This window comes from Selaginella moellendorffii, unplaced genomic scaffold, assembly GCF_000143415.4.
Source record: "Selaginella moellendorffii unplaced genomic scaffold, v1.0 SELMOscaffold_40, whole genome shotgun sequence".
In the NCBI taxonomy this organism is placed as follows: domain Eukaryota; kingdom Viridiplantae; phylum Streptophyta; class Lycopodiopsida; order Selaginellales; family Selaginellaceae; genus Selaginella; species Selaginella moellendorffii.
In genome coordinates this window covers 1364048-1375371 of record NW_003314301.1, presented here as the reverse complement: position 1 = coordinate 1375371, position 11324 = coordinate 1364048, and the positions used below count along the sequence as shown (strand labels likewise).

The 11324-nt window shown below is 44.1% G+C and overlaps 1 pseudogene; it reads right to left on the bottom strand.

Annotated features, from left to right (window-relative positions):
* Window positions 1–4097: 4097 nt before the first annotated feature.
* On the bottom strand, window positions 4098–6528 carry LOC9660677 (annotated as a pseudogene).
* Window positions 6529–11324: the final 4796 nt, after the last annotated feature.

The window sequence follows — 11324 nt, the reverse complement described above, 5'->3', positions numbered from 1 at the left end:
CTATTTATGGAAATTATTTAATTTGCTAATTAATAGATCTACAGAATGTAAAAATTGCCCTAAACATGATAGTGTTATTCTTGTGTCCAAATTTCCAATCTAGCACCAATCTATATTGAATAAATTTTCACAATAGTCCCAAAGACTAACTCTAATGACAACTCCATTGCAAATGCCACAAGGTAAGATCATAGGAAAGAGAGAAATTACCTTTGATCCTGCCTATCAGTCACGGCTGTGAGAGCATACAACAGCTCAACAGTAGCTAGAGCGAAGCTTTCGATTTACCTGAAAGTAGTAAGTGAGTACTGACTATCGCCCATCTCTCCCTGAGATTCTCTTCCTCTCAAGGGTACGATCACAACAACGATGTGGCAATGATGAGCATCAATCTGGCACACCTGGATCATGGCAAGCGCTCGGATTAGCATCTTACTGCATTGAAGCAATGTAATAGGTCGAGAGAGCTCGCAAGAAGAAAGCTCGTCTATGCCATGGCAATCAAGTGCGGCAACATTTTCTCCCAAATAGAAGCCAAGGCATGCATGAGACTGGCTGCTTGAGAAGAATGGACAAAGCTGATGGCAAGGTGGTGAAAGCTTTAGCTTTAAAGAAAAGACTAGAAATCAGCATGAGACTGACATTTTTCTGGCAAGCTTGCTGGTAATTGTGGGGGTCTCGATCATGCAAGCAGCAGTATGCCAGTTCATAACATTGTGACTGTGAATGCTTTGATGCTTAGCTATGCAAGGCTATGCAGCCTTTCAAGATCTTTATGGACATTAACGAATGGTGCACTGGACAGGTCTTCTTAACTTTCCTAGCAGCAGTCAAGGGCTGTGCTAGCCTTGCAATGAGAGAAGTCAGAACTCATGTCAATGGGAAGCTCATGAAAGTGGTATCGCTGGAGAAGACGCTGAAGCTGCAAAGTGTGGCTGTGATATGAATTCTATTAAGAACTCAATGCTGGATATGTAGGGAGCCTGGTGGATGCTCATAGGCTATTCAAGAGGACTTCTATCCATGATGATGTTGTGTGAAATACCTTAATTCTTGGGTAGGTTGAGAATGGAGAAGTGGAAATGGTCTTGACATTGTTTGCTCAGATGTCTTCAGAAGGCTGCTCGCTAGATGCTAGAACATTCATGGTTGCTTAAGCCATGCACATGACTTGGACCTTTTCCAAGTTGATCAACATGTATGCCATATCTAGGAGCTTGGAAGATGCTCAGAATGTTTGCCAGGAGATAAAGAACTGCAACATCATTGCGTGGGCTATGATGGTTTTGGCCTATGCCTAACTTGACACAAGTAACTACTTGGCTTTAGTATCAGTACGGTTGAGCTTTGGAGTTGAATCTCACCTTGATTTCTCTAACAAGGAGGGTAGATCTCTAGGTGGGCAACCCAAGAAGCTCAACCTCTTCACAAGTTTCTTCTTGAGTTTTGATTAGCAACTATATACCAGGGAAGCTCACTATTGCTGTACATTACAACCAACGGAGGTGAATAATAGAGAATAAGAATTTAGCAGTAGTTTGGGGTTTTGAGAAACTTCATACATATCTATATGGTTCTCAAACATTGCTAGAAGGTGATCATGCTATTGTTATTTTATTATCGAAATGGAAGAACTTGGTTAGTCATATTACTTAGTGGGCTTTGAAGTTTTAGATATATGATTTTGATGTTATTTATTGCTCGAGGGATTTTATAACTAATGTTGATGCCCTTTCTAAAACTCTTCTTCCTTCATCACTCTCTTTTAATATTTTTTACAAACTTGTTAGCATTTATGGATTTTTTGGATGAGAATTCCATGCTATCGGTGTTTGTTGTACTTGATGTTAAATATCCACAAAGTGCAGAGTAAGATTTATCTTTTATTGTTGAGGTTTGTGAGGCTCAAAAAGGTTCAACTGTAGATCCAAAGTCTTTATGATGGGTTTGAAAATTTTGCATCACTTGCTAATAATTTGCAATTTCGGCATTTACATTCTTAATATCGCTTTAAGAACTATCTTATTTATTTTGTGGGGAAGGATCCTAATAATCATTTATAACTGAGTACTTTTGATCTTTATTCCACACTTTCTTCATCCGTACCATGATTCTTCTATTCTAGACAAGCATATAGGATATTGTCATGTGGTAGAGAAGTTGCACAGATCTTTTTATTGGCCGGAGGTGGTCTTTCTATGTTATTCAGTATATACATAATTGTGATTAGTGCTAAACTCATAAGACTTCCCCTTGTGCTGTGGAAGGATGGTTAAAGTTAATTGCAATTTCCCATCTGTTTGAGTTGGTGGCATTTAATTTGATGAGCATGATTAACTACTAACAATGAGTATGTCATTATTGTTTTTGACTACTTGACTCACTAAGTTGAAAGTGGAACTTTTGTTAGTGCATTTGCAACTACTATTGAATACTTCTTCCTTAATCAAATAGTATTCTAGTGTTTTTGTCCAAAATGAATTCTTTTGGAGAGGGAGAAATACAAAAGGATTTGAAAGAAGAGAAAAGCTATAAATATCACTCTCTTTGTTTTCTCACTCAATTATGGGGATGGTGTATAAAACCATGGAAACTCCAATTGCCCTTGTAATTGTGATAATGGCATAACATCTAAATTGTAAGGTGATATAAGACTGATGTTTGTGTAGAAAACAAGGATCCCAGCCGATATATACAAATGATGGAAGAAGCACTTTTACTTCTTATCACCAGGAATTCAACTGTTGACTGTGTAGGTATAGTTTGAATTGCAAAAGCAAGGTACTGAAAAAGAACGGCATCCAATAAGTGAAAAAAAATTTAAGAAGTTTTCAAACACTCACCTGCTATTGCTAAGTTAAATAATCCTTGTCATATGCCACAGCCAAGCCATTTGTTCTCCAGTATGTTTTTGGCTCCCATATCTTAAGGGAGATTCCATACCTTCCAAGAGCCATAGCAAAGAGTTTTGGCGGGAAAATCTTCTAAGGCTTCACTGAACAAGCGTGGACCTGGCAATCGCTTGCTCTCACGATGCTCATCTTGGAGGTACTTAGTGATCCAGGGATTGGCAGTGTGGCTACTGTGAATCCGCCACGGCGAATCGAGTGCCTCATTTGCAACATTGAGTAGGCTTCTCCATACTCGGGAGAAATGCACAATACAGCATCCTTCTCTTACATGGCTGCCTCTGCCATGCTCACTCCTCATTTCCTCGCCCAGCTCTGCACCCTAAATGTTTAACGACTAACTCTAATCTAGTAACGTTAAATTTTAATTAGTAGGTGTTTTAACTCATATGTTAACAACTATAATTTTATAATTAGCCAGTGAATAGTATATAAACTACGTGATGAGAAATAGGCATACCTATGTAAGCAATGAGGTGGCATGCAAATCGCTCACCCTAAATAAAGGGGGGTGCTGTATTGTGCATTCTACCCGCGTGCTCAGTGGCTGCAAATCTGGAAGCTGAGCTACCGGATCTGGAACACCTGCGTGGATATCACTAGGTTTCCAGCAGATAAAACAGTAGCTTGTCATTGCTATTTGCCGTCTTGACTCATATTTCATCTCATGTAAAGCTGTGACACGCAAGAAACTCCAGTTGTAAGAATTCACGCTTTCGACTTGCTCTTTCAGTGAATAAAACCTCTCAGAGACATTCGTGCTGGCGGGGAAGGACACCGCTGCTCCTGGTTCTTTTCAACCTGAGGTCAAAAATAAATTATCAGACGAGTGGAAGTATACTGGCGAAGGTAAATTCTCTTACGACAGCTCTACTCGCAAGCAGCTCTTATCTTCCAGTTCCATATGATACTACAGCCATGAAGAACTCCCAGACGGAAAAGGGGAATGTTTGGGAAGGATTGCCTCGAGTTTAAGCCAGAGATGGATCCAAGATGGTGAGTTCGTCACGGTTTCCAGTGTTTCAGGCCGGGCCAAGAGTGTGTCTGGGTGGTACCAAAGTTTGAATTTGTGGCGGTGGGAAAAGAACAGCCTCGCTTGACACTAATCATGGAACATGACTCTTTGCAGATTGTTACCCTTAGGAGATTTGCGAAACGTTGTTCCAAAGTTTCATTGTTGCGATTTGGTTATTGCAGCCCATTAAAACTTTGCAAGAGGCGTTGCGAGAGGTGCTCTTGAGAGACGGATGTGTCTGTCAAGCATAAGTACTCCAGGGATGGATAGAAAGAGCTGTCCTCAGAATCTGCAAAGGGTAACATGTTCATCTTCTTGCAACCTCCCAGATGAAGCACCCTTAGCAGAGGAAGCCTTGCAACACCATCAGGTATCACATTCAAGTTCTCCAAATACCTTAATTCCAGAGTTCTCAACGTTGTGAGTGATGTGAACCATTCTGGTAGTTGGTCAGTACCACATCTCGCTATTTCCAGCCGTGTCAGCTGTGGGAACGCATCCATGGCACCTAGAGAGACATCTGGAAGCTGTTCAAATCCACCAAGGATTATTCCTTCAAGTCGTGGGAACTTGCCACCGAATGTGACACAGGCAAGCATGGGAAAGTACTCGATTCGAACAACTCTCAGTGATGGGCACTCGGATATGTTGATGGTGGTCACTTCGTTGCAGAAACCTAGAGTAACTGTCTCTAGATTTGGAAGGAACGAGATGGAGAGGTCCTTCAAGGAGGGACAGGTGTCGATGTTGAGGACCTTGAGTGATGCCAGTTGAGAGATGGTGGGCACCCCAATCAAGCTTTTACAATTACTGAGGGAGAGGCTTATCAGCATGGGAATCATTTTCTGTGTTAAGAAAGGAAGCCCTTCAAGATTGCCATCAATATGCAATTCTTGCAAGTTCTCCATGCTGGATATTACTTTAAAGTCACTTTGCCCAAAACGTCTCACTTCCAAAGTTCTCAACCTCACACATTTGCTCCAGTCCCAGGTCAATGGAAGCTCCAATCCCTCCAGTCTCAAGATGTCAAGGTTGGGCAAGCCTTGAAAGCTATCACATGTTCCCACCTGCCAACTTCGTATTTCCAACTGTTTCAAATGGGTCAGTTTGCCTATGCTTACTGGTATATCCACAGGCAACGCTGTATCAATAATCAACACCTCCAACTCTGTCAACGCCTGAAACATCCCATCCAGATAGAGTCTTCCAAACCTCCTGTTTAAGCATTTCTTCTGTTCGAAAAGCCGATGATGCGGCCTGTGGCACGTCCACATTCCGTGACATCTCTTTCCGTTTAAGTAGACCAGCTTGGTGAGTTTGAGCAAAGCATCCACGGGGAAAGACTTGAGTCGCCGACAGTCGGCCAAGTTCAAATATGATAAATTCGTCAAGTTGCCCAGTGAATCTGGGATGCTTTCGAGTGACACATCCCAAGAAAAATCCAGAGCCTCTAGAGTCTTGAGCTGTCCAATGCTATGTGGCAAACTTACCACCCCAGTGTGGCTTAGGCACAAAACCTTCAATCTTCTGAAATGAGAGAGGCTTGGCAATGCAGTGAGATCGAGATTATAATCCAAGAGAAGGCAAGTGGTGTCGGAAACTCTCAGCCTGTTCTTCTTGGGCAGAGGGATTTCCGAAATGCTACACCAAGCCAATGAAATCCTGTTGTAGTCACTCGTGAACGCGTCCCCCATGTCCTTCATCTGCGACTGCCCAGCCTTGAAATAACACCTGGGGCCTTCTTGTTCCAGGATGTGCAAAGCAAGAGCCAGCAACGCATCGTGAATCCTGTACCTCTTCAGTGTTTCCCCTCGCCCGTCTTTTTCTTCTTCAGTGATAAGTGCGTGATTCTTGAGCCTTTCTAAAACATTCTTGGCCTCTGCTATGTTGGCAACCAGCCCTTCCCCTTCCAACACCTGTACAGCTCCCAAAATACAATCTCGCAGTCTTCTGGAAACGCTGCAAAGAAGAGAAAGTGCTGCTGGTTGAGAGGCAACAATGCATCGTAACCCAGCTTGAGTCGCTGCAGTACCTGTTGTTCCTCATCAAGAGCAAGAAGTTGCTGTTCCTTGAGTCTGCTCAGAACATTGTCCCAATCTTGTGTGGCTGCCATTCTTCTGCCGATTACCTTCAAGACCAGTGGAAGCCCCCCACACTTTTCCACAACTTGCTCCACTACTTCCTTGCTGACTGGAGCATGATTTTGGTTTGGGAATGCGTGGACTCCGAACAACTTCATGCTGTCTTCCTTTCCCAAGAGCCCCATCTCGTTTTTGATTGCACCTCTACTGTCAAGTACATCACGTTGTCGAGTGGTAATGAAGATCTTGCTTCCATTCTCTTGCACCACGTCAAACAGATCCAAATGGGTGAACTTCCAGACATCATCCAACACCAGCAAGCATCTCTTCCCTCAATGTTTCATTGCTGATCTGACTGTTGGAAAATGGATCTGGACAGGCCAGGGATTGAACCCAGGACCTCCTACACCAGTGCCAGGTGCTCTACCACTGAGCTACCTGCCCTAGTTGTGTGCATGTTCAGCTTAGTTCCAACACTCCCCCCTAAGCTGAACACGCCACACATCCCTACCTGCCAGTCCATGCCTACCACAGGCCATCCAACCATAGCTCCGATACCAAGAAAGAAAAGCGGAGTAAGAACAACAGATTTCACTTCAACACACATTGATTCATTTATGGCTGTATATATATACAACTTCAATCAAATCGGAAATCACCAGAGATCTGATCACAATTCGGACTGCTTGTCGTGTTCATCATTATTCCTACATAAGAATTATTCATTATTCCTAGGCGAGCCCTTGCTGCATTGGGAGCTTCAACTTCAGTGGAAGGAGAAGTCGTGGATGAAGAGGCAATTCGTGCCTCTGTTGCAGCAGCTCGACAACAGCTTGATCCAGGGGAACAAGCTGCGCTGGAGAAGAAGGAATCTCGAGCAAAAGGATTGATTCTTTCTAAGCTTGCAGATGCCCTTATGATGCGTCATAAGTGTGCTTGTGAGATCTGGGCTCATCTCCACAACAAGTATGCTGTTCTTTCCCTCTCCAAGATTAGCATGGTCGAGACTTGCATTCGTGAGACCTGTTTTCATCCAGGCGAGAACTTTGAAGAGTTCCTCGCCAAGATGCAAGATCTGTGGATGGAGCTTGAAGGCAGTCCAGCAGCGTTCAACGAAAGCAAGAAAGTTCTGGCACTTTGCGAGGCCATGCAAGATTCTTCTTTTAGTTCTTTCGTCCCTACCGTTCGCATGATGTCGCTCAACTTTGAACAAGCTGAGCAAACTTTACGCTCGGAGCTGGCTGCGAGAGGTTTGATTGTGGACTTTGACAGAGGCCTTCCCATGTTTTGATCTCACAGTCTACATCAAATGCTTCTGCATCAAGCAATCAGTCAAGGACTGATTCAGCTCTGTGGGTTGGAAATCATCGAGGCAGAGGAGGCCGCGGAAGAGGAGGACGATCGGTACAGCGTTACAAAGCAAGACTTGTTGCTCAAGGATATTCACAAGTTCCTGGAGTGGATTTTGATGAGACGTTCTCACCAATTGTGAAGCAGACAAGTATCAGAATGCTTTTGGCTTTTACAGCGGAGTTTGGTTTGTGCGCACATCACATAGACGTAAAAACAGCCTTCCTTAATGGGAACTTGAAGGAGGAGATATTTATGCGGCAACCCCTAGGCTTTGAGCTTTTTGGATCACGGTGCTCCGAACTCGTCTGCAAGCTTCGCAAGGCTCTTTATGGCCTTAAGCAGGCTTCCCGTCAGTGGTATGAATGTTTGGATTCTTTTCTTATAGATCTCGGTATGCAGAGGTTGAACAGCGATGGAAATCTATATCTTCTTCAGCAGGGTGATCACTTTGTTGTGATAGCAGTTTATGTGGACGACTGTTTGATTGTCAGCAACAATCACGCTATTTTGAAGGATGTGAAGATCAAGCTTATGAACAGGTTTGTGATGAAGGACTTAGGAGCTGTGCGGCAGTTGTTAGGGATGGAAGTTGACAGGGATGAAGCAGACAGGACAATCACCCTCACACAGTGCCAATATGTGAAGAAGCTTCTCAACCAGTTCAACATGACAAGTTGCAAATCCGTGGCTACGCCAGTCGTCACTGGCATCAAGTTCACAAGCAAGATGGATGATTTATTTGATCAGCCCTCGGTCTACCGATCGCTTGTTGGAGGACTACTCTACCTCGCCAACATGACTCACCCTGACATCTCCTTTGCCGTTGGTCTCCTCAGCCGATACATGCAGTCTCCGAGTTGTTATCATTGGCAGATGGTGAAGAGAGTTTTGAGGTATTTGAAAGGAACGGCTGCTCATGGATTGGTTTACAAATGCTCAGGTCAATCCAAACTTGTTCTTCAAGCTTACTGCGATGCAGATTGGGCTGGCAACTTGGATACACGACATTCAACCTCCGGAATTTGCTGCATAATTGCTGGTGCTCCGGTTTCATGGGGAAGCAAGAAGCAAATGACGGTTGCTCTTTCCAGTGCAGAAGCAGAATACGTAGCTGCTAGTACAGCAGCAAGGGAGATCATCTGGCTTCGTCGATTACTTGGAGAACTCAATCAACAGCAATCAGATGCGACCATTCTGCATTGCGACAGCAGAAGTGCAATCGCCATGTCAAAGAATCCTGTGTTTCATGCTCGTACGAAACATATAGACGTGCAGCATCACTTCATTCGCGAACACGTAGCAGCCGGAGATCTTCACCTGGAATACATTCCTTCACAGTATCAGTTGGCGGACCTTCTAACCAAGCCACTTTCGGAGCTCACATTCATCAAGCTGAGGAATCAACTTGGAGTGTCAAGCACACCCTCAGCTTGAAGGGGGAGTGTAGGAATAATGATGAACACGACAAGCAGTCCGAATCGTGATCAGATCTCTGGTGATTTCCGATTTGATTGAAGTTGTATATATATACAGCCATAAATGAATCAATGTGTGTTGAAGTGAAATCCATTGTTCTTGCTCCGCTTTTCTTTCTCTGACCACCTAGTCGGAGTTGTTTGGCAAGTTCATGCTGCTTTTTCTCCACCTGAGGAAATACAACCATAGCTGCTCAATTATAAGCTTAAGGAACGTACCTGAACCGACTGACCGAATGTTAGCCACAAAATTGGATCGAAACGCCCCTTGACTTGATCGTTGTCACATACTCGTTTGGCCAGGAGTGATGGATTTTGAAACGCGACTCCTCTCACCTCCTGCTCCATGGACTCCAACCCACTTGCTGCTTACAGGGGACCCCAGCAAGTCTGATACAACCCGCTCCAGCATCTCTTCCATGCCGAAAATGTGGTCATCCAGAGGAACAACATGCTGTTCTTCCTTTGGAACCACATTAGATGGCACCTCCTTTTGCTTCTTCAATGTATCAATGTTCTTCAGAATCTCAACGCCAAGATGTAGAGGAGCTGCAACCAAGTGCCCATGGATCGCCTTGGAGCAGAGATGGTAGCAAGTCTTATCCTGAAACAAAATCACAAACTCAATTCAGAAATATCCCAAAAGAAGCACAACCAACCTCTTTAGGCAATCTAGAATGGGATTTTGTAGAGACTGGCACTCAAGAACAAGAGGTTTAGCCTCTTCAACCTTGGCTTGGAGGGCTTTCAGCCAGGAATCCAGTTGTGAGGAGCTCAGAGAGCCCTCGGCAGCAGAATATTTCTTCATTTCACCTAGTAGACCTGATGCTTTGGTCAATGAAACTTCCAACTCGCTGCACTTCTCCTTGCAATGAATGGCAGACTTGGCAAGCCCAATCACTTCTTTAACAGCTTCAGAAACAAGCGCTCCCAGCACACCAGTGGGATCGAGGTTGGCCATGGATACAAGCCCTGTATTTTGCTCAACACAAGCATATAACGTTCTCTCGCTAGTTCATACATACAAAATGATGCAACACGTTTGCGCGTTTTCTAATTTTTTAGATGACACCATTAAAAACGGAAGAAAAGAAGACTAAAGCACGACTTAGTCTAGTCGTTTCAAACTGTGGCAAGCTAAGACTAGAGGACGTTGGTGTGAGTGGGCCACGCCACCCAAACCCAATCTTCTTCTTCTCTCCTTCCTCATTTGTTAGCTCTTTGTAGGTGGCAATGCAGAACACTTGGCAACTCGACTTTAGGCAACCAAACCGTGAAGCTTCTGTGCACTCACACTTTGAGCTTCTTCATGCTCTAGTACTAATTATTACAATAGCCATCTAAAGGTTCATTATCTTTAGTATTGACCTTTTTAACAATGTCATTGATCACACCACCATTTACTCTTTATTATTCATTAAACCTTCTTTTGTATTTCCTCTCAATGGATAACCTAGCTTTAATATTATTATTAATCCCCCACTAATTAATCATGCTTAGTCTAAAACAAAGCATGGTTTTGACTTTGACAATAGTCCACAATTTTCAAGACGCTGCTCAAGAACTTCAGATACTTGAGGCTGAGGTCGCAACAAATCCAGGACCGTTTTGATTCACAGGGAGGAGTAGCTCGAGGAGGAAGTAATCGAGAAAGGCAATCATTGTGAAGTGGAGAGTTCCAATGGGAATAATTGAGATCTTGGCAAGAACAACAGTGGATTTGGATATGGACAGTCATGAGAGATACGTGACTATCTTCGCATGCATGGCGTGGTTGATCGATTTCTGTTTTGTTTTGTTTTGCTAGCAGCAGCGCAAAGCACTATTCTTCCTAAGATCCAGGAAATCTCAAACGACTCCAGCTCCACCAGTTCCATCGTCTGCCAGCAAGAACAAGGCGACCAGCTCCGGGCACTTACCAACAGAATCTTTCGAAAGATTGGAAGAGACGATGGGCTCACCATCCGTAAGGAGTACCGCGAATGGACGATCAGCCCGCGAGATCGTTGAACGTTAACAACTCCTCATCCAGGAGCCTCAACGCTTTCCCACAATCGTGACTACTACGACGATGATCTCGGCAACGACGAGCCCTGCACAGCAGCATCTAGCCGAGCCTCTCATCGTTTACAAACATAACACGCGGTGGCAATGCAGAGCTCCAAGATTGCCGGGAAACTCAAGGTTTGGAGGATTCGCTCTCTTCTTCTTGCAGGGGGCGGAGGATCGAGTAGCTGTCATTTGGAAGCAGATACCGGCGATTCAGAAGCAGCATGAAGAGATAAAACAGTGACGAGAATGAGAAGTAGAAATTGAAGCCACCATTCTGCTTCCCACCAAGTGTCAGCCATTTCAATCTAGGAGGTGGCTAGTTTTTCGAAGTCCTATTAACAAGAGATCTGTTTAGAGCAACTCCGTGCACTGCATGCCCAAAACTCTTCGCTTCATACTAAAAGCCACGCACGTGAGATCGCACGATGAGCAACAGAAC